General features: G+C 56.6%; 1 protein-coding gene across 1 annotated transcript in view; it reads left to right on the top strand.

Moving 5' to 3' along the window:
- Positions 1 to 22,673, top strand: part of SSH1 (slingshot protein phosphatase 1) — a 71,888-nt gene that overhangs the window by 6,627 nt on the left and 42,588 nt on the right. The window lies entirely within an intron of this gene.

Raw genomic sequence — 22,673 nt, 5'->3', positions numbered from 1 at the left:
AGCCCAGGGGCTCCTAGTGCCTGGGAGAAGTCTTTAGCTATGCTTGTTTGAAAAGTACATTGAGGCTGGCGCCGCAGCTCATTAGGCTAATCCTCCACCTTGCCTCGCCGGCACACTGGGTTCTAGTCCCGGTCGGGGCACCGGATTCTGTCCCGGTTGCCCCTCTTCCAGGCCAGCCCTCTGCTGTGGCCAGGGAGTGCAGTGGAGGATAGCCCAAGTGCTTGGGCCCTGCACCCCATGGGAGACCAGGATAAGTACCTGGCTCCTGGCTTTGGATCAGCGCAGTACGCTGGCCGCAGTGCGCCTGCTGCGGCGGCCATTGGAGGGTGAACCAACAGCAAAAGGAAGACCTTTCTCTCTGTCTCTCTCTCTCACTGTCCACTCTGCCTGTCAAAAAATAATAAAAAAAATTTTTTAAAAAGTACATTGAGATACAGTCCTCAGTCACCTGAAGACATTTTTGTACTTCTCCACCAAAAATTAAGGCCTTCTGTTTGGGTGTGTGGCTGGTTTAGAGGGCACTTCAGACAGTTCTTGGAAAAACGGAACAAAAAGATGAGTTTATTTTGGTGTAAGAAAAAAAAAAAAAAGCAACACTGAACTCCGTGCATAATTTTTTTGTGACACAGTTTCCGTGACCTGTTTGTAGCCCCCTTATGTAATGTGTTCCTCTGTACCAAGGAGCCAGTCCTAAACTCTGACCTCAGAGTTTAGAAGACAATAAACAGAGTGTCAGGGATTATTGTTCTTTTTATTTAAAACAAAAAAAAAATTGTGTCTCAACTTGTGAGTTGGATGAAAATTAATTGGAAAAGGAAACGCGGGTTCAGAAGTTGAGGTCAGCTGATGACCGAGAGCAGACCGTTCCCGTGGTTCAAGTCGCCTGCAGAAGTGGCGGAAATCTGCCTGGCCTCTCTGAACTGTCTGTGTGTTTCAGCGAAGTGGGGGAAATGCTTATCTTCCCTGTGGCACACATAACTTCTAACGATTGTGTGGGGGACAAATCCTAGCATGCAAAAATAAAAAAAATTGCTGGGTCCTAATTTGTAATGTTACTTTAAAAAAGATATATTTATTTATTTGAAAGAGTTACAGAAAGAGAGAAGGAGAGACAGAGAGAGAGGTCTTCCATCCACTGGTTCACTCCCCAAATGGCCACAACAGCCAGGGCCGTGCCAGGACGGAGCCAGAAGCTTTTTCCAGGTCTCCCATGTTGGTGTCAGGGGCCCAAGCACTTGGGCCATCCTCTGCTGCTTTCCCAGGCCATTAGCAGAGAGCTGGATCAGAAGTGGAGCAGCTGGGACTTGAACCAGCACCCATCTGGGATGCTGGCACTGCAGGCTGCGGCTTTAATCCACTGAGCCACAGCACCAGCCCCTGTGATGTTAGTTTCAAGAAAAAGGGTGCACATGGGTTCTTCAGATGTTCTTGGAAGTGGAGATAAGTGGCAAGTTTATTTTGGGGCAAAAAAGTTTAAAATCTATGCATACAAGGGGTCTTAAGACAGTTCATGGAAAATGCATTATGTGGCAGAACTGTGCGTGGATTTCAAACCTTTTTTTGTGCCCAAATAAACTTAGCTTCTCTGAAGTATTTATCTTACATATCTGAGAGGTAGATGAGAGCTCACCCACTGGTTCACTCCCCAGATGCCCGAAGCCAGGAGCCAGGAACTCCATCCAGGCTTCCCCTGTGGGTGGCGGGGACCCGAGCACTTGAGCTGTCACTGCCCTCCCAGGGTGCGTGCTGGCAGGACACTGGAAGCAGAAGCAGAGCTAGGACTGTAGCCCAGGCTCTGTGATGGGGGACGGGCGGTCCCACGCTGAGTCTTAGTTGCTGTGCCAAGTGCCTGCCTCCAAACTTAGCTTTTCAATCCCCCTTCTCCCTGTGCGTCTGGATACCGGTGCGCTTGCTCTCTGACCCTGGGGGTTGGGTTGGTCCAGGCTGGAAGCAGCTGGACTCCCAAGTGGGGGCAGTCTTGGTCCGCGCTGAGCAGCTTGCCATGGCCAAGGGCGAGGAGGAGGGAGGAGGGAGGAGGAACCCGGAGAGGAGCTTGCTGCTCAGTGTGTGGAGCCCCCAAGCGCCTGCCACTGTAGCTGCAGCGCCTGCCCCAGGGCGCCCTGCTGCCCCACGCCCTGCAACCCTTCCCTGGGGTTGGAATCCCTCGTCCCCTTTCTCTCCGGCTCTCGCCCCCACACTGTCTCGGGCCAACGAACTGCTTCTGTCTGCATCGCCCTTCGTTGTCGGGGGTCATGAGAACTCACAGAAGGCAGTGATGGGACCCCTTCCTGCTAGCTGCAGGCCCCTTTCCCGCCCAGTGTGGGGCCAGGGGTGCTTCTGGCGGGGTGGGAGGGAAGGTTGTGGCAGCCTGACATGCGACACAACCCCGGGATGGCTGTTTTCCTAGTCTACAGATGAGGAGCCCGAGGCCAAGGTTGCAAGGTGGGAAATGCCACATTCATAGTGAGGCCTCTGTCACCGTAACCCCCAAGTTTGTGGTGCCCAGGTCGCTGCCCAGATGTCTCAGCTGCCTGGGCCTCTGGGTAAGGCCGCTCGCCTGCAGGTGCCTGGGTGAGTGGAGGCAGTGCCGGGGCTGGAACGGGGGAGGGGGGTCCTGCTGCTGCGTGGTGGAGTCTCCCCAGATATCAACCATGCTGCACACCCAGAGCCCCCCTGCAAAGGCGACACGGTGGGAGAGCCGGGGCTGGAGCCAGGGCCCTGGGCTCTCACTCAGGTTGGGCTGTCTTCTGAGCCTGGCCCCTGCGGCTCCCTCCGACGGCTCACCAACTGCCCTCTGCCCGCCCTGGCCAGCCAGGACTGGCTGGGTCTGGGGTTCAGCTCTCCCCGGAGCTGGAGCTCGCTCACACCTGTGGGCTCGTGTGCAGGTTCAGGCCTTTGGCTCTCTGAGCATCTCCTAGCGAACATGGGGCGAGGAGGCTGCTTCTGACGGCTCCCGGCGGGAGAGCGCTCCTGGGGGTCTCTGCGGGGTGCTGGTGGGGAGAAAAGCTGGGGTAGCCGGGGCTGCCTCTCTCCTCTTGTCTCCTGTCCATCCAGCATCCGTATCCGCAGGTCCCACAGCCATGGATTGGCGCGGCCTCAGGCTGGAGTGTGGAGGAGTGGTCGCAGGCGGGAAGCGTGCCCTCTTGCTGCCGTGTGTGTCCGCGGGCCTGGGAGGGTTGGGCTGCTCCTGCACTGAGCATGTGCAGACTGGAGTTTTCTTCTCGCTGTGTGCTGCCGGCCTTGGTGCTGGGCAGCTCTCGTAAGTCAAGCAGAGACCATTGCAGGCATGAAGGAGGACCGTGTAGGCTGTGCACTGGTTTTACAAGGGACTCACGGAGACCCCAGGTCCCAGGCCCCGAGGGTCAGTGACCCCAAGGGTCAGTGGCGACAGTAAATTCCTGGACCCCATGGCTGGATCTTCTGGGTCTGGCCTGCTGCCCTGTGCCAAGGTGCCCCTGGTGGCACCGTCGTTCGGGCTGTCCTTGCACTCCCTGTTCTGTCTCAGAGCCACTCATCATCCCATCCCTGTCCTTGGGTCCTCTGCCTCTCCCTGGGGGTCCCCTCCCCCAAACGTGTGCCATGCAACTCCCCTCCCTTTAGAGAAAGCAGGTGGCTCTCAGCCTCCTCTGTGGCAAGCAGCCTTGTCCCTCTGCCTGGTGCCTCCCTAGCGACCGAGCCATGGTTCTGTGCCTGGGTGTAGCACGGAGGTGGTTTACGTGATTCCCCGTGTACCTGCCGTGCATTGCAGACACATGTGAGAAGCAGCACGGTCCAGAGAGGGAGCGTGAGTTTGGGAGCCAGGCAGACCCAGGCCTGGCATCCGGCTCTTGCGCCAGCAGCTGACTGCCTTTACCTTTGTGTGTCTCAGTTTTTCCACCTGTAAAATGGAGAGAAGGTTACAGCCACACCTTGGTATCCGTGTGGGATGAGCGTCAGGATCCCTCTCAGACACCACAGTCCAAAGATGCTCAGGTCCCCCATTAAGTACACGTCCTCCCCCGCCCCCCCGGGTATGCTGCCTCTTCTCTGGACGGCAGCGAGAAGGCTGTGCTCCTTCCGCTACCCTGTGTCGCGTGGGACTCAGGGCCAGGAGAGTCTCCATGCGTTCCGTGTTCCACGCAGGTGTGACTTTTCCTCCTGCGTTTCCCACCCACAGTGGGCTGAGTCCGTGGGTGCAGACCCCGTGGGTCCGAGGGCCGGCTGCTCCCAGCGGGGCTCCCAGAGCAGTCTGTGGGAAGCTCCTGGCAGAGAACCAGGTCCCCGGGCGGACTTGGCTGCTGCCTTCCGCGTGCTGCCCGGGTGCTAGGCTGCTTCAGAGAGGTTGTAGACAATGAAATGAAGTGGGAAATTGACTTGGGTGCAGAAATAGTTTGAAACGCACTTGGTTTCCGTGCCCTTCTTGAGGTCCCCTCGTGTTGCGTTAGCCACAGCATAAAGGGCTGGAGGAATTTGGCTCCCTGCCAGGCCCAGGTCTACCAGGGCCCACACCCGGGATGCTGTGGGACTCAGTGCAGCCTGCTTCCTCTTTATTTTATTTAATTACTTTATTTATTTCAAAGGCCAAGAGAGGAGGGGAGATCTTTCATCCACTGGTTACTCCCCAAATACCTACAAGAGCCAGGGCTGGGCTGGGCCAAAGCCAGGAGCCCAGAACTCCATCCGGGCCTCCAGTAGGTGGCAAGGACCCGATTACTGAGCCATCACCTGCCGCCTCCCAGGGTCTGTGTTAGCAGGAAGCTGGATTGGAAGCAAAGCCTGGATTTCACCTCGGGTCATCTGTCGGGGGACATGGGCCCTTCAAGTGTCGCCCCAGCCCCTGTGTCAAACGCCCACCCCAGCCTGCATCCTCCACCTGGCTACACTCCTATGAGCTGCACACTGGAGTGTACACTTTGAGGATTCAGTGTGAAACCCAGACAGTTTCTCTGAAGCGCTTCTGGGAAGTGTCTCCAGGACTGATCATCTCATGCCCAGAATGGAGGTGACTGACGCAGAGCAAGACCCACCCGTTCCCTCTCCCCCGACCCCGTTCCCTGGGTGTGCGGGCTGCTGCTGGCCTCTCGCGGTGCCCTTTTGCAAGCTGTGCTGTTCAGACGGTGGGAATCGGTGAGCAGATGGGCCTGCTGGCAGCAGCTCCTGGCTCCCTCACCATCCTGGGAGCCGGCTGAGGCTGGCAGGAGACGCACGCGATTGCGCGCCCGCCCGGGCACTGGGGAGGTGATACAGTTGTGTTGTCCCCCGTGTTGGTCAGGAGTGGAGGGGTTTCCTTCTGTTTGTTTTGAATCCAGCATTACCAAGTCAATCTCATGAAGGTGTCTTTTAGAATTCCATTGATTGTGTTCTTTGCAGTCGCCTGTCCCAGTAAGCACCGTGGCCGGGGTAGCGGGATTCTCTCTTTGCTGTATCCGGCTTCGGTGCTAAGCTGCAGGTGTCCTCAAGTCTGCTGTTCCCTCCGTGCTCCTCCCTGTTTTGTCCTGGCCGGGAATTCCCCTGGGGACCCCCTTCTCCTCACAGCCCTCTGCAGTGGGACTGTGCCTGCCCTTCCCCTCACCCAGTACAGGTTGGGGGAGGTCCCTGCCCTGCAGGCTGCTCTCCCATGTTCAGCACGTGGCCCTCCTTACACCTGTTCTCCCGCCTCTGGGTTTTTGCCTGCCTTCTTCTCTCATGCTCCTTTGAAATAAACTTACCTTTCATTTAAAAAAAATGTTTATTTATTTCCATCTGCTTAAGAGGCAGATTGATACAGAGACAGAGACAGGGAGGGATCTTCCATCCACTGGTTCACTTCCCCAAATGGCCGCGAGAGTCCAGAACTCCATCTCTGGGTATCCCACTTGAGTAGCAGGGACCCAAGCCCTTGAGCCAGCACCTGCTGCCTCCCAGGGTGCATTAGCAGGAAGCTGGATCAGAAGCAGAGTGGACGGCCCTGGAACCAGCACTTCCTTATGGGATGTGAGCGTCGCAGTGGCAGCTTAACCTTCGGCCCTTCCCCGTCTGCCTTTCTTGGTGTTTTATCATGGCCTGGGCTTTAGCATCTGTGCTGATGGTCTGTACAGCTAACTCCTCCCAAGATGTGTTAACACCTGCGGCATCCACGCTTGCCATGCTGGAGGTGAACACGTGTGTAGTTGCTGTGTCAGTTACCCGTTGCTGAGTAACAAGTCACCACACTGTTAGAAGAAGATCCACTTCTCATCTTAGCATTTCCTCAGGTTAGAGATCTGGACGAGGCTTGGCCGGGCCCTGTGCCTAGGCTCTCCATGCTGCAGTCGGGTGTTGGCCAGGACTCAGGACTGGGGTCTCTGTCGAAGCCGGGGGTCCTCTTCCACGCGCGTGTGGTTCCCGGCTGGATCCATTTCCTGGGAGGTGTAGGAGTCATGGCGGCTTGCTTGTGAGAGTCTGCCACTGTGGCATCTTCCACAGGGCTGCTTCAAGCGTGGGGGAAGTGCACCCTGTGGTAGCATCATCCATGGGGGCTGTGCCTGCAGGCTCCACCAGTGGACGCTCTGTGGTCTCAGTGTATTCCATGCTTACCATCACATTAGGAAGCCTTTGTCTTGATGCCTCGAAGTGGACTTTTTTTTTTTTTTTTGAAAGGCATAAAGATGAGGGAAGAGATATCTGAGTGGGACAGGAAGAGCGAGAGCTCCCCCCATCAGCTGGTCTACTCCTCAAACACCCACAGGGCCCAGGCCCAGGGCCTTGGACCCAGTCAGTGTCTGCCACCCTGGTGGCAGGGACCCACCCACTGGAGCCATCCCTGGCTGCCTCCCAGGCCTGCGTGGCAGGAGGCAGGAATCGGGAGCTGGGAGCAGGAATCAAGCCTAGGCACTCTGCGAGGTCAGACATCTCCTAAACTTACCTTTGATTCCATTTTCCATGACTGTTTGGAAGTGCCCCCCACAATGGAAGCTGTCCCAGGGCTGACTGTCCCATCACTGTTGCCGTACCACACGATGGGACGAGAGAGCAGCTCCCTGTCCTGTCCATCAGTCCCGCCACGCTCAGCCAGGCAGAATTCTGGCCGCCTGTCAGTCCGCGTGTCTTGAGACACCCAGTCTGGTGCAGAAAGCACGCGTGAGCAATGCGTTTGTGCTGTGTCGGCTGCAGCAGGGCTCCTGGGGAGAGACTCCCCTCGGGGACCGGGCAGCACGCAGCCTCACCCCGCACGCTGTTCGGACGGGCACTTGACTCCTCTTGAGTCGGCCCCCGCCTTGAATGTGTTGGCCTCTGAGGGAGCCACTTTTCTCTCCACGAGAGACCTGGATTTGGCTCCCATGTCTGTCCCTTTGTCACCTTGCCAGGCTGCTGCCTGACCTTGGCAGGCCTCAGTTTGGAAAGGTTGTCAGCAGAGCGAAACGCGGTGATGACGTGCGGGAGCCTCTTCTCCCACGGGCGACACGCAGCGAGGGCGCAGCTGCTGGGGCAGGGCGCGCGGGCCTCCCTCTTCCTCCCACAGGCCTCTCCTGGGCCGCTCCGCGCAGCCTGCTCTGTAGGCTGAAGGATGTTTGCTCACATGCCTAGCTGATCCCCCCACAGGACCAGCTCCATGGTTTGTGGAACCTGGCACAAAATGGCCATTGTGGAGCCCCTTTGTTAAAAAAAAATGCAGAGTTTGGGGCCAGCGTTGTGTAGAAGGGCAACCTCATCCCATATGGGTACTGGTTTGAGTCCCGGCTGCTCCACTTCTGATCCATCTCTCTGCCATGCCTGAGAGAGCAGTGGAAGATGGCCCAAGTGCATGGGTCCCTGTACCCACATGGCAGACCCAGAGGAAGGTCCTGGCTCCTGACTTCAACCATACCGAGCCCCAGCCATTGGCAGTCATTTGGGCAACAAACCAATGGATGGAAGATCGATCGATCTCTTTCTTTCTCTGCCCCTCCCTTCTTTCTTGGTAACTTTGCTTTTCAGATAAATATATAGATCTTTTTTAAAAAAAAAATTAAGTTTGGGGCCACATGTTTGGCACAGCAGTTAAAAGCCAGATGGGATGCCTGCAACCCTAAAGAGTACCTGAATTTGAGTTCCCACTCTACTTTTTTTTTTAAAGATATATTTATTAATTTGAAAGGCAGAGTTACAGAGAGGCGAGGCAGAGAGAGAGAGAGAGAGGTCATCCATCCACTGGTTCACTCCCCAAATGGCTGCAACAGCCAGAGCTGTGCCATTCTGAAGCCAGGAGCTTCTTCCAGGTCTCCCACACAGGTGCAGGGGCCCAGGGACTTGTGCCATCTTCCGCTGATTTCCCAGGCACATCAGCAGGGAGTTGGATTAGAAGAGGATCTGGCGGGACTTGAACCAGTGCCCATATGGGATGCTGGCCCTGCGGGTGGTGGTTTTACCTGCTGTGCCACAGCGCTGACACCCCAGCTCTCCTCTTGATTGCAGCTTCCTGTTAGTGAGCACCCGCAAGGCAGCAAGTCATGGCTCGGGTTGCACTGCATGGAGAGCTGGATTGTGTTCCCAGCTCCTGCCCTTGGCCCTGCCCAGCCCCAGCTGTTGTGGGCATTTGGGGAGTGCACCAACAGATGGGAGTGCTTGCTCGCTTGTTCCCTCTTTCCCTGCCTCTCAAATAAGTAAATGTTTTTTTTTAAGAAAATTAAGAGTTTCCTGGTGGCGACAGCTAGTATTAAACCAAAAGGAAGGAGAGGAGATGGAGGACAGTTGGGTGCCAGGTGGCAGGGTTCAGGAGGGGTCATTTCCCGTGTCCCTGGGCGCAGCGGGGTGACCGCAGTTCACAGTGTCACGTTTGTATCTGATGAAGAACCAGAAGAGAGAGGCTCAGAGCCCCCAGGTGGGGAGTCGGGCTCTGGAAGAGCCCGCACGCCGTGATCGGATCTCTGGGTGTGGACGGCTGATGAGAGAATTCGCTAGACGGGGACACGTGGCTGAGCCGCTCTGCTTTGGGGACGGGGACACGTGGCTGAAGGTGGACAGTGGGAACACAGGAGCCTGGAGTGAGGAGAAGGCAGAGAGTGGGGTGATCCGGGCAGGGCCCCCACTCTGCATGGGGTGTAAGTGAGGGTGAGGGCTGCCACGTGGGGGTGGGATCGTGGTGAGTTGGGAGGGGCCGTAAGTAAATGACAGGATAGCGCAGGGGGACCCCGTGTGTTGATCTCTGTACAGCTGATCGGGGTATAGGCACCCCCTTGCCCACGTGACAGTGACCTGGGGTAAGCCACCAGCTCTCCGGTCACGGATGCAAGGGCCCCCGCCCCCATCAGGGCCCTTGTGAGGCTTAGAGGGGCACTTGTCCCATGTGTGGGGTCTGGCCCAGGCCCGGCTGCCGTTGGTCTGCTTGGCGGTGGGACGTGGGAACCTGTCCTGCCACCCCTTGTCTCTGCCCGGTTGGACTTGAGGCCTTCTCGCCACGAAAGCCCAAGGCGACCAAATGGAACCTAAGAGGGGAAAAGGCCGGGGCGTGGCCTAGTTCCCTCCCGGTGCCGCTGAGCTCTGGACCAGCCTCTGATGCGGGAGCTTCGCTGCTGTGCTCCTGTGGCCTTTAGCCTGACAGAGCTGTTTTTATTCTTCCTTAGTTTCCTTGAATAGCTACTTTTGAAGCTATTTTTAAAGACTTTGTTTCAAAGAATGTTGCCGCAAGGACTTGTGCTACAAAAGGTCTCCTGCTGCCCGCTGCCAGGGGCCACCTGCACCCACCGCCCCGGCTCCCCAGGACCCCAGGCGCTCTTTCCCCAGACCTGGGCTGGAGAGGGCCAGGGGAAGTCACCTGTCACTTCCCAGGTGCCCCAGCGCTCCTGGGCTATGCTGCCCCGGGGGGCGGGGGGCGGGCTGGGGGTGGCTCTGTGGAGCTGGGGTTCCGGCCGGGACTGTCAGCAGTCCCCCAGGCCCCACCAGATGGGGCGGGACAGAGACACAAGTGTCTCTCTGAAGCACCCTACTTGCAGGTGTTTTGTTTTGTTTTTTAAAGGTTTATTTATTTATTTGAAAGGCAGAGTGAAAGAGCGAGCGAGTGCTGAGCCAATTGAAAGCTAGGAGCTAGGCTGGCGCCACAGCTCACTTGGCTAATCCTCTGCCTGCGGCGCTGGCACCCCGGGATCTAGTCCCGGTTGCCCCTCTTCCAGTCCAGCTCTCTGCTGTGGCCCGGGAGTGCAGTGGAGGATGGCCCGAGTGCTTGGGCCCTGCACCTGCATGGGAGACCAGGAGGAAGCACCTGGCTCCTGGCTTCGGATTGGCGCAGCGTGCCAACTGTAGCAGCCATTTGGGGAGTGAACCAACGGAAGGAAGACCTTTCTCTCTGTCTAACTCTGCCTGTCCAAAAAAAAAAAAAAGCTGGGAGCTTCTTTCGTGTATCCTACATGGGTTGGGCCAATTTCCACTGCTTTCCCAGGCCATAGCAGAGAGCTGGATCGGAAGTGGAGCAGCCAGGACTAGAACCAGCACCCATATGGGATGCTGACACTGCAGGTGGTGGCCTAACCTGCTGTACCACAGTGCTGGCCCCGCGGGTGGTTTTTATTTAGTTATCTGCCGTTATTTCTCATCTCTGTATTTCTTAACATGTGCATACGTATGTCTGTGTGGGTCGTGCGCCGAGAGATAACTGGGACGTGGAGAAAGCAGAGGGGAGCGTGATGAAGTCTGGGAGATGTGTGCGTGGAGAACACAGCGTGGCGTTGGCATGTTCTAGAATTTGACTACATGTCAGATTTTGAGCTTCCTAGTAGTCAAAACAAAGAAAGACACAAGACTGTCCTTAAAATCGCAGAGGGTCAGTTCTTCTGGACTCCGCCTGGCAGGGACCTGTGCGTGTTCCTGAGGAGCCCAGCATGACCCAGGGAGCAGAGCTGTCTTCATTCTGGCCCTGAGGCCTGGGGAGAGCTGATGCTGTCTGCCCAACCCAGTTCATCTGGGTGATTGTGGTCCTGAGAGGTGAGGTCATCAGCCGCGCTTGGAGCCAGCGCTGCTGGCCACCCTGAACCCTGAACAGGATGCTGAGTCACGTCCTGCCCTTCACAAAGGCAGGTCAGCCCCGGCTGCTCCAGTGTGTGCCGGCTCAAAGCTGGAAAATGCTAAACTTGGGCTTCTGTGGGCCGGGCTGTGCCCGTGAGAGGCCCTCAAACCCTCAGCGCACGCAACCCAGAGGGCACGGGAGAGGAGAGCCCGCAGCCCTTCTGTTTGCGGCAGGCAGAGGAGCAGCGTGGCCCCAAGATGGGGAGGAGCTGGCAAGCCAGGCTGTGGCTGGAGGGTCCTGAGCTTGTGTCACCCAGCAGATGAGGAAAAGCAAGTGGTCGTACTTCACCGAGTTCCACCTACAGAGAGCTTTAAAACGTTCTTCCTATTTTGGAATAATTTCAAACATACAGATGAATTGCAAGGAAGAGGCTGCTTAGTGGAAAATGCAATTAATGGAAGTTTATTTTGATGCCAAAAATTTTGGAACCTGCATGTAAGAGGGGGTTCAAAAACAGTTCATGGAGATGTGGATTAAAAAAAAAAACCTGCGTGGATTTCAAAGATTTTTTTTTTATTTTTAAAAAATTTATTTGAAAGAGTGACGGAGGAGAGAGGGAGAGAGAGAGAGATTTCTTATATCTGCTGATTCACTCTCCAAATGGCCACAACAGCCAGGGCTGGGCCAGGCTGAAGCCAGGAATGCAGAACTCCATCGAGGTCTCCCACGTGGGTAGCAGGGGTCCAGGTACTCGGGTCATCTGCTGCTGCTTTCCCAGGGGCATTAGCAGGGAGCTGGATTGGAACTGAAGCAGCCGGCATTTGAACAGGCATCCATCGAGGGTGCTGGCATCGCAGGCAGTGGCTTAACCTGCTTTGCCACAACACTGGCCCCCATTCCATGGACTTCTTTAAAGCACCCTAGTACAGTGCAAAAAAACTTCTTTCTGAACAGTGGACGTCCACTTGCCTAGTTGGTGCTCTGTCTCCTTTGAGTACAGGCGAGGGTGATCTCCCGCAGGCCCACGGTACAGTCAGGGACACAGACTGCGCACCGGATCTGTCACCACCATGAGTCCTCAGGTGCCGCTCGGGGCTGGCCGTGTGTCCCCATGGGACAGTTCCGTGTCCAGGCCTGTCATCTGGTGGAACGTCCTGTGTGTAGGTGTGTCTGGAGTCGCCGCGTGACCAGTCTCAGCAGGAGTAGCACGTGGCGACACTGCATCCATCTCGTCACGTCCGCTGAGGTGGTGCGGGAGTTCAGTCTGTCCCATGACTGGGGACACGTGCCCTGCCTGGCTACTCCCTTCCCCTCTATTTATTTATTTTTAATGATTTACTTGAAAAGTAGAGTTACAGCGAGAGAGGGAGAGGGAGAGATACAGAGAGAGCAAGATCTTCCATGTGCTGGTTCACTCTCCCAGTGGCCACAACAGCCAGGGCCAGACCAGGCCGAAGCCAGGACTTTCATCTGCGTCTCCCACACATGTGGTAGATCCTAAACACCTGGGCCATCTTCCTCTGCTTTCCCAGGTGCATTAGCAGGGAGCTGGATCGGAACTGGAGCAGCCAGGACTTGAACCGGTGTCCATGTGGGATGCAGGTGTTGCAGACAGCGGCTTAAACCACTACGCCACAGCGCCAGCCCCCTTCCTTTCCCTTTTAGCATTAAGGAATATTTCCTGGGGAGAAACTTTAAAATCATGCTGCTGAGATGTCTCGTCCTCCATCAAGGTGCCTCTCGGAGCTCTTGCATGTGCTGGGCACAGTTTTCTGCTCGGTGGTTTGCACGTGGGACAGACTGTTGATTGTGTTAAGGACTCTGACATCGGGCCCCTATGGCTGGTGGAATCCTGTTCCACCTGGCCCCATGCTGCATTGGTCTGGGAGCGCTTCCTCTCCTGCTGGCGTGCTGCACATTCCCCACCCGCCCCCAGACTCTGTCCTTTCTCCAAGGAGCCCCAGGGCCTTTGGGTGGAGAATGGAATTTGGGAGCCAGGGTAGGTGTGCTGCCCACTGCTCTGGAGTGTTGCTAACCCCAGGCCCTCTCAGCAGACAGAGGGAGGGAGGATTTGTATGAACATGCACATACGAGTGTGTGTGCATGCGCCCACATACACCCGCCTCTGTACTTAGCTGTGTCTGTCTAAATGTGTCAAACCTGGAGTTCAAACTGACACCCTCACTTCTGACGCAGTGCCTCGGGCGCACTCTGTTCTTCTCTCGGACATCCCCGCATTAGAGACCCCCGCCGTCCCTAACGGATCGACCTGGGTGATCAGATCTGTACCTCCCCATGGCCTCCATCAGAAGCCCCCTGCCCCCCAGACTCCGGACCCGCCCTGCCTGCCCTGCCAGTTGGGCTCAGGTCTGACCTGCAGGGGAAGAGAGGTGGACTCTCCTGCCTATGTTTGTCCAAGGAGCGGAGCTTGCAGCACAAAGACTCCTGCTTTCCCCCCAGCCCCTCCACTTCTCGGTCGAATGAGCGTGGACAGGTGGCTTAAGCTCTCTGAGCCTCAGTTTCCCCATGTGGAGCAGCTCACATGACCCTCACCAAAGGTGCTTGTTACTGTCCTGACATACATTGAGTGCCTCCTGTCTCCTGTACACTGGGAGGGATCCAGAGATGGCAGAGTAGTGGCCTGAGCACTCGAGTGCTCCCAGGGGTGTGAGGGGCTTAGGGGACAGGTGTTGTTTGCCGAGAGGACCTGCCTCCAGGTGGCTGACCTTGCACTCAGACGTCTGACCTTTCCAGTGCTTCCTGTGTCGGGGGAGTGCCCAGGTCCCACTGCGCTGAGCTGGCCAAGGTCAGCCAGGTGTGGGCTTGAGTTATGCATGGATTTCAAGATTGTTTGTACCAATGTTATCTTTTATTTCTTTGGAAGATCCACTTATTTATTTGAAAGGCAGAAGTACAGAGAGACATAGTTTTTTTTTTTTTAAAGATTTGTTTTATTCATTAGAGAGGTAGAGACAGAGAGAGTGAGGTATTCCTTCTGCTGGTTCAGTCCTCAAATGGCCGCTCTGAAGCCAGGAGCTTCTTCCAGGTCTCCCACACCGGCGCAGGAGCCCAAGTGCTTAGGCCGTCTTCTGCTGCTTTCCCAGGCCATAGCAGAGAGCTGCATTGGAAGTGGAGTAGCCAGGACTCGAACCAGTGCCCAAATGGGATGCTGGCACTGCAGGCTGGGGCTTGAACCCGCCAAGCCACAGCTCTGGCCCTGAGAGAGAAGGATTTTCCATCTACTGGTTCCCTCCCCAAATGGCCACAATGGCCAGGGCTATACCAGGCTGTAGCTAGGAGCCAGGAGCTTCTTCTGGTTCTCCCAGCTGGATGCAGGAGCCCAAATACTTCTGCTGCTTTCCCAGGAGCATTAGCAGGGAGCTGGATCAGAAGTGGAGCAGCCGGAACTTGAACCGGTGCCCAAATGGGATGTACAAAAAAATTTTCATTTCAAGCTCAAAAAAAAAAAAAAAAAAACCTGTCTATAACTTCTCATACATGAAGTATCCTGTGAAGGGTTGGGAAGGGCACAAAAATAAATGCTACCTGTGCCTCTCCAGTGTTTATGGTGGAGAGAGCAAAAACCACGCATGAGACATATCCCAGCGACCGTGACGGGGCACACCCTAGGGGTCACTCACACGCAGCATGCTAAGGGCCACGGCACTGCACAGAAGCTCACTCTACACTGGCTTCAGGGGAGAGCTGCCGTCAGAAAGACTCCTGCAGGAGTGAGTGTCTAGGATACGTCTGCAAGCTCCCAGTGGAAGGAACAGGGGAGTAAAAGCAGTCTCGTGGCAAGTGCACACAGGAACATTCTGGGGACAGTGAGAGCAGAGTGCACGCAGGGATTCTGACAACAGAGTGACACAGATGTCAGACACAGAGGGGATGCCCTGGGCCTTATTCAGGGTAAGCTGAGGACCCGGCTGCAGACCAGGGCTACTTAACTAAGAACCACCTATCAGGGCTGCCGCTGTGGCACAGCAGGTTAAAGCCCCGGCCTGCAGTGCCGGCATCCCGTATGGACACCAGTTCTAGTCCCGGCTGCTCCACTTCCAATCCAGCTCTTTACTGTGGCCTGGGAAAGCAGAAGAAGATAGGCCAGATCCTTGAGCCCTTGCACCTGCATGGGAAACCTGGAAGAAGCTCCTGGCTCCTGGCTTCGGATCAGCATAGCTCCAGCCATTGTGGCCATCTGGGGAGTGAACCAGCGGATGGAAGACCCCCCCCCCCTCTCTGCCTCTCCTCTCTCTGTGTAACTCTGACTTTCAAGTAAATAAATAAATCTTAAAAAAGAAAAGAAAAGAAAAGAAAAGTTGTGTGGTGCAGTGGTTAAGGCGCCACTTGGATTGCCTGCCTCCTGGATTTGAATCCCAGCGCCTCTCCGGGTCCCAGCTCCCTGCTGATGCCCACACAGCCTGGGGGGCAGCCAGTGATGGTGCAAGTCGGGGCCCTGAATGCCGCTCCAGCCTCAGCCTGGCCTGGCCTGGCCTGACCCCAGCTGTTGCAGACATCTGGAGAGTGAACCAGTGAATGGAAGACCTCTCTCTGTCTCTGTCTCTCTGTGTGTCTTTTTCCCTGCTTTCCAAACAAATACATGAAATTTTAGTTATTATTTTTTTTAATGGCCACTGGGGTGGTTTCCATTTTAAAAAGTTGTCTGTGTCCTGGCCCTTGAGTGCACCCTGAGGTTCAGGCGTCCCTGCGCCTGGTAGATGATGGGTCAGGGGCCAGGCTCTGGGATTCGGTCCTTTCCCCTGCTGAGTGGGAAGACCCTGGGTGAGTGACTTAACCCCGGAGCCTGTTTGCTCCCTGGCGGGAGTGAGAGAAGGCCCTGGACGATGCTGAAAGGGAGGAGTCTCGGCTTGCCGCTAGGGTGCTGGGGCTTCCTGGAGGAGGTGTGCGCTCGGGATGGCAGGTGCTGTGTGGGAGGCAGACAGGACGAGAGCTGTGCACAGAGCCAGAGGAGCGAGGCTTGTGAGGACAGTGGTGTCTCTGAGGGCAGCACAGAGAACGCTTGGGGCAGCATGTGGGGAAAGCAGCGCCTCGAGGTCACCCGCGGGAGGTTTGTTCATTTGTTCTTAAGATTGATTGATTTATTTGAAAGTCAGAGTTACACAGAGAGAGAGGTCTTCCATCCGTTAGTTCATTCCCCCAATTGGCCGCAACAGCTGGAGCTGTACCGATCCGAAGCCAGGAGCTTCTTCCGGGTCTCCCACATGGATGCAGGGGCCCAAGGACCTGGGCCATCTTCTACTGCTTTCCCAGGCCACAGCAGAGAGCTGGATCGGAAGTGGAGCAGCCGGGACTAGAACCGGTGCTCATATGGGATGCCGGCACTGCAGGCGGTGGTTTTACCCACTATGCTACAGCGCTGGCCCCAGAAAGTATTGTTTCTAATAGCAGGATAAGCACTTTGAGGTTAGGGAATGCCAGCTGAATGAAGCTTGGGTTAATGACGTGGATGCATAGTTATGGCTGCCGTGGACAGCACGAGCAGTGTGGAGTCTCTCAGTGACGGTGCAGCGTTGAAAGCCCCCGGGCTGGGCAGCAGGGACTGCAGAGCTGTGGTTAGGAGCTGTGTGGAGCAGGCTGGAGGCGCCTGAGCTGTGCTGTGCCACACCCTGGCTGCTAACCCTGTGCAGCCACATAATTACACTTCGATCCACAGAAGCTAAATAAAATGACAAATGACTCAGTTGCATTCAGTACACTTATTTTCAAAACATTTATTCATTTAAGGTAGAGGGATAGAGAAAGCAAGTGATATGTTCTATCCACGGATTCACTCCCCCAGATGGCTGCAACAGCCAGGTCTGGGCCAACCAGGAGCCAGGAACCCTATCTGGGCCTCACACGGGGGTGCAGGGGTCCAGGAACCTAGGCCGTCTTCTGCTACCTTCCCAGGTGCATTAGCAGGAAGCTGGATTAAAAGTGCAGTAGCTGGGACATTCACTGGCACTCCGACATGGGATGCCAGTGTCCCACGCGGTGACCCACTCTGCTGTACCACAGTGCCCGCCCCACATTCACTACATTTTAAAAAATTGCTTATTTATTTGAGAGGCGGGGCAGGGTGGGGATCTTCCATCTGCTGGTTCACACCCCAAGTACCTACGACAGTCTGGGCTGAAGCCGGGAGCAAGGTCCTCACTGCAGGCCTCCTACCTGGGTGACGGGAGATTGAACCACCTGAGCCAACAGCTGCTGCCTCCCAGGCTGTACGTTAGCAGGAAACCAAAACCAGGAGAGGAGCAAAGGCATGGGGTGCAGACATCCCAAGGGGGGGTCTTAGCTGCTGCACCAGACACCGCCCCAGCACTACTAAGTGTCGAGAAAGCAGGCCTGGCTGGGGGCTGCCATGTTGGACAGCGCCCACGGAGAATCTGGCTGCTGCCGAGGACAGCTGTGACCTGAGGGACTTTCTGAGTGCCGGGCATGGAGCCAGACACAGTGGGGTGCGTGGATTCTGCACGACCCACAGACCGAGGCAAGGAAGGGGCCCCTTACAAGGTCAGGGCGCGGTGAGGAGTGGGTATGGGGCGGGGCTGCATACCAACGACAGGGCCAGGCACCTGGAGTAGTGGAGACAGTCTATTCTTGGGGCTTTTGAGTTGTTGCACAGACATTTCCTCCGTGTGTCTGTTACTTCTGGCTGGCCGGGTCGTCTTAGCTTTCCTGCCACAATGCAGCCTTTATACCTTCCGGCCTCATTAAGGGGGCTCAGCCCCTGGCGTGCCGGCCAGCTGCCCCAAGAAGAACAGCAGCAGCACTGGCTGCAGCTCCCAGGGGCCCGGGAGCCCTTGGGGGTCATCAGGGCGCTCCCTCCTGGTCTGCTGAGCCCAAGGCCGAGCACAGCACTCGCTGTCTTCTTGGTGCAGAAAACAAGTTCTGCTTTTGTGTGTTTGCTGGGAGGTGGAGCTGGTATGAGGGAGAGGTGGGGAGCTGGCTGGGGAATGCCTCTTGCTGTCTGAAATACTTGTGAACATTCCTTCTCCCTGAGAGAAGCCCACGCCTTCCAGCCAAACAATGCATGCCCCAGCCGCAGGGACGCTGGTAACCAGCCCCGGCGCTGCTTGCCCGGGGGCCCCCTTTCCTGGGCAGCACCCGCGGAGCTGGAATGTTCCTGTTGTCAGCAGTGTGTGTTCCGGGGAGCCCCGGTGGGCAGGTGTGTCCCTAGGGTCACTTGTTTCCTTTCCTTCCGAAGGATGGTGTCTGGGACCAGACCCTGCTAGATGGCGTTAGAAAGCACGAAATTAAGAATGACCAAGACCTTGGTACCCTCCCCGCTGGGGAGGGAGTCCTTGTGACTCTGAAGCATGAGTGAGGGAAGCTGAGGGAGAGGCGTGGAGAGAATGTTCCATTCCACCTGCCGTCTTAGCTGAGCTCTCTGCAGGTGGTCTGCTCTTCTTTGCGTCTCCCTGAGCCTCCCTTTGCTGGAACTGGGGTTCCCCATCCGTCTGAGCGTCACCGTGGTCTCGAGGTGACCGTCCATCAGCTTTACCTGCTGCTGTTATGAGTGAGATGGCCCTGCCCTCTGGCCCTGGGATTCTGCAGGAAGGCGGTCAAGGTTGGAGCCTCCCCGTCCTGCTGTGCCCCTTCTCAGCCACGTGGCTGCTGATGCGCCGTGCGTCTCCCGACCCTCCGTCAGAAGAGTGGAGTTGTAAGACTCGAGGGGGGGGGAGCGCAGGGCAAGCCCCCTGTGGGAGACTGTAGAGCACCTGTAGCCGGAAGTGTTGGGGGCTTACTTGAAGCAGTATTCGCGGACCAGGCGTTTGCGTGCTGAGAACTTGTTGTGTCCACAGCTGCGTTGCTCAGCTGCTAACCCTAGGATTTGGTTGTGAGCGTGCACGTTCTGAAACTTGAACTTGTGAGTTCACTCAGGGATAACCGAACTTACCAGGAACCGACGTGTGGTGCTAACCACACTTACAAGGAACTGATGTGCAGAGCAATACGCATAAACTCACATTTATGAATCTACAGTGGGGACTTCCACATCAAACCCCAATTTCTCTTCTGTTCCCCCAGGGTATGTCTCGCATGGGGGGCTTTATTAGGCTCATGGGTAATGTGCACTGTTTTTAATTAACCCCATTTTCCCATGACCTTGAACGTTCCCCCACACACACCCAGGGCATTCTTCTTACTCCTTCGCTCCCACCCCCTCAGGTTGAGGATCCTTCCAGGTCTCCCTCCATGTGCATCTGCAGCCCCCGTCTGGCCCTGTGCCGTAGGAGCTGCTGCTGTGTGTTGGAGTGACTGCCCCAGGCCCCGCTGACCCTTGCTCCAAGGCAGAAACGGGGTCTGGTTCGTGTCGGAGTTCCCAGGATCTAGCGTTGGGATAGATGCTTGTTAAATACTTGTTCATATAAACATGATTAACAGAACCTCCTCTTGGGAGAGCTTGTTGGCACCATTTTTTCTGTTTAAAGATTTTTTTATTATTATTATTTGAAAGGCAGAGTAACAGAAAGAGAGAGGAAGAGAAGGAGAGAGAAAGGGAGAGATCTTCCATCCACCGGTCCACCCTCCAAATGCCTCCCCAACAGCCAGGGCTGGATCAGGCCCAGACCCTTTTCAGGAGCCAGGAGCTTCAGCCTTGTCCCCCATGTGGGTGGCAGGAACCCAAGGACGTGGGCTGTCTCCTGCTGCCTCCCCGGAGCATCAGTAGGAATCTGGGTCGGAAGCATGAAGCCGCTGGGACTCTGGCCAGGCACCCCGATATGGGACGCGGGTGTCCCCAGCAGCGGCTTAGCCCGCTGTGTCACGGGCCCTGCGCCACACCCATCTTTTCTGTGGCGACAGCTTTGCGTTAGTTCCCTTTTTCCCTAGAATTACCGTGAAGTCCCCTGGGTGAGCCGCAGCGCCCTGGGAAGCACCCTGCAGTGCCGGGTTCAGCCCCAGGTTGATTCTTCCCACGAACAGGTGACTCGGGGGGTTTCAGCCTGTCCAGCCAACAGAACCTACACTGGAGACTCGTCTTCCTGGTTTCTTTGTGAGATACAGCGTCCGGACCCCTAACGCCGTGCCGTCTAAGGAACTCCCTGTTCCCTTGGGCACAGATTCGTTGTTAGCCTGCTCGGTCCGCCTTACAGTTTTCCCAGAGATGGAATGAGTTGACGTTGGCGGGAGTGCTTTGTCCTCAGCAGAGCTTCTCAAACGCCGTAGGGCGCCGTTACTGCTGTTGTCAGAACGTGCGGCCCCCTCGGTGGGTGAGAACCTCTGTGACTCCGAAGTGCTTGGTTGGAGACAGGCAGGTGCGCTTACTCGTGCCGCTCCCAGAGAGGGCTTCAACCCTAGCGCGGCTCCTCTTTACCGTATCGCACGCTGCTGCTCCCTTTCTGAGAGGACCTTGCCTTTTTGTCTTTTTTTCAATTTAAGAGGCAGGCAGAGATCCAGAACAGGGCGTGCGTGTCCTGGTTCACTCCCCAGATGCCCCCAATGGCTAGGAGCTGGCTGAAGCCAGGAGCCGGAAACTCAATCTGGACCCGGAACCCATGGTCTTGACCGTCACTGCTGCTTCCCATGGTCTGCCTTGGCGGGAAGCTGGAGTCAAAGCAGAGCCAGGCGTGAACCCAGGTACTCCAACGTGGGATGGGGATGTATTAGAGAGAGAGAGGGAGAAAGCTCTCCTCTGCTGGTTTACTGCCCCCAAATCCTGCAATCACCCTAGATGGGGGCGAGAGATGAAGTAGGAGCCAGAAACTCAGTCCAGGGCTCATGTGGGGTGCAGGGACCCAAGCCCTTGAGCCATTATCACAGCCTCCTCCCAGGGTCTACATTAGCAGGAAGCTGGAGTCAGGAGCCAGAGCTGGGTGTTGAGCCGAGGCGCTGTGGGGTGGAAGCCAGATGTTTTCACCAGCCTAAATGCGTGACCTGCGCTGTGCAAGTCTATTGATGATTGTTTTAATTTAGAATCTCTAAGACAGAGAGTACCCCCTGCAATGATCAGGAGAGACAGGATGGAAATAAAGATTTTACTACTTAGAGGTCCTGGGGGTGCGGGGTGCAAGGCACACACACCTAGAGGCCACTCATGCATGCATACACGCACACAGAGAGCTCATGGAAGGGGGACCCCTGGGGCAGCGGCGTGTCATCCACACAGGTGTCCCCAGGCGAGTTCTTGTTGAGGGTTTGGTGTAACAGTCGTGAGTTCCAGGAAGCCCCACTGTGGCAGAGGTGGACACTGTGGCCTATGTGCAGAGTCCACACAGCACGGGGCGGCGGGGTGGGGAGCAGGGGGAGGGCGCGGTCACAGACATGCAGAGCTGTCCCACGGTGAAGTGGCTGCTGGGAGGAAGTTGTATAAGGCCGTCTCGGGATCAGCCCCATTAAGGAACTGGGAAGCGGTGGGGAACTGGAAACCACCCAGGGTGTCAAGCCCGCTTCTTGTAGGAGGAAGTCTCACAGGCGCCCCGAGCAGGTGCTTGGGCCCCGCACCGTGGGAAGGGTTCCGCTCACCTCTCCGTTTGCTGCTTCCAAGGAGGGTGTTACCGTGCTGTGGTGGGTTCTTTGCATTTCTCCTTTTGGGCCCAGGAAGCTGCCCTTGATTGTACCTGAAGGTGCTGCTCCCTTCCCATGCGACCATGTGTCGCTGCTGGGGTTTCCCTCACCTGCAGAAAACCTTTCTCCTTCGTCTCTGGAGAGAGAGGGGGAGGCATCGGCCAGGGAACCCTGGGGTTCCACTTCTGAAGCTCTGAGTGATTCATTCATCGCAGAGAGGGTCGCCTGCCCCAGAGCTGTGGAAATCGGGTGCATGGCTCAGTGCTTGCCACCGTCCCTGCTGCAGCTCAGAGCGATTGTCCCACTCACGAGAAACCCACCTGGAGAGCAGCTCCTTGGTTTCTGGCTCTGGAAACCCCTCAGCAGCTCCACTCTGCACCGAAGGACGGAAGGCTGGGTCCCAGCCACAGCTGGGAAGGTGGCGGTGGGTCCTCCACCCTGCTCCTGGGCCCTGACACCCACTCTTCCCTGCGCAAGCTCCCGCCCCTGAACTGTCCCTCTCCCTCTTTCCTGTGCCCTTCAAGTGTTCAGATGTTGGGAAGAGAGGCTGAGGATGTCACCTGGGCCTTGTCCTCTTCCATGCTGCGTGCATCCAGCCCTGCTGTCAGCCGCCAGGACAGGCATGGGCAGAGGGGATAGTGGGACAGTGGCCCCAAGTCTCGCTCTGGACTAGCAGGAATGGTCTTCCAGGGCCTTGGCAAGTGGGCGGGCACAGACGTGGGTCTCTCCCGTCTTGGACAGACTTGCTCCTGGGTGTGTGCTGTGCTGTCCTTACCTGCCAGAGCAGAAGCCCACAACAAAAGTGTGCGTCTCACGGAGTCCTCAGACCGTTCACGTGGGAGCTGGTGCCCTTGCACATAGAGCCGTCCCGGGAGGTGCTGCCTCCTCCAGGAAGTGACTGGTCCCCTGGTTAGGTGCCCACTTCTCGCTTGCGCACCTCGGCCTCTTCCACCCTGTCTTAGCCTCCTCCAGCTCCTGCTGCGCTTGCCTTGGCCACGGCATGTCTCAAGCCCCTGTGCATGCACCTATGGCTCCCTCTCCCTGGATGTCCCCAGCGAAGGGGTCACCAGGGCCCCTCCTGGAGCTGTTCGCACGACTGAAGCATGTTCAGGGGGTGACAGTGCCACTCCCCGTGCAGAATGGCTCAGCTTGGCGGCCGCCTTGGTCCCCAGTGGGCGAGCAGTGCTGGTGGGGATGGGAGAGCAAGGAGCGGCCTTCACCAAGTGGCCGTCAAGCCGGCTGGGGC

This window comes from Oryctolagus cuniculus, chromosome 21 (assembly GCF_964237555.1).
Source record: "Oryctolagus cuniculus chromosome 21, mOryCun1.1, whole genome shotgun sequence".
Taxonomy (NCBI): domain Eukaryota; kingdom Metazoa; phylum Chordata; class Mammalia; order Lagomorpha; family Leporidae; genus Oryctolagus; species Oryctolagus cuniculus.
Note: the sequence above shows the minus strand (reverse complement) of the source record. Positions and strands in the feature narration are given on the sequence as shown.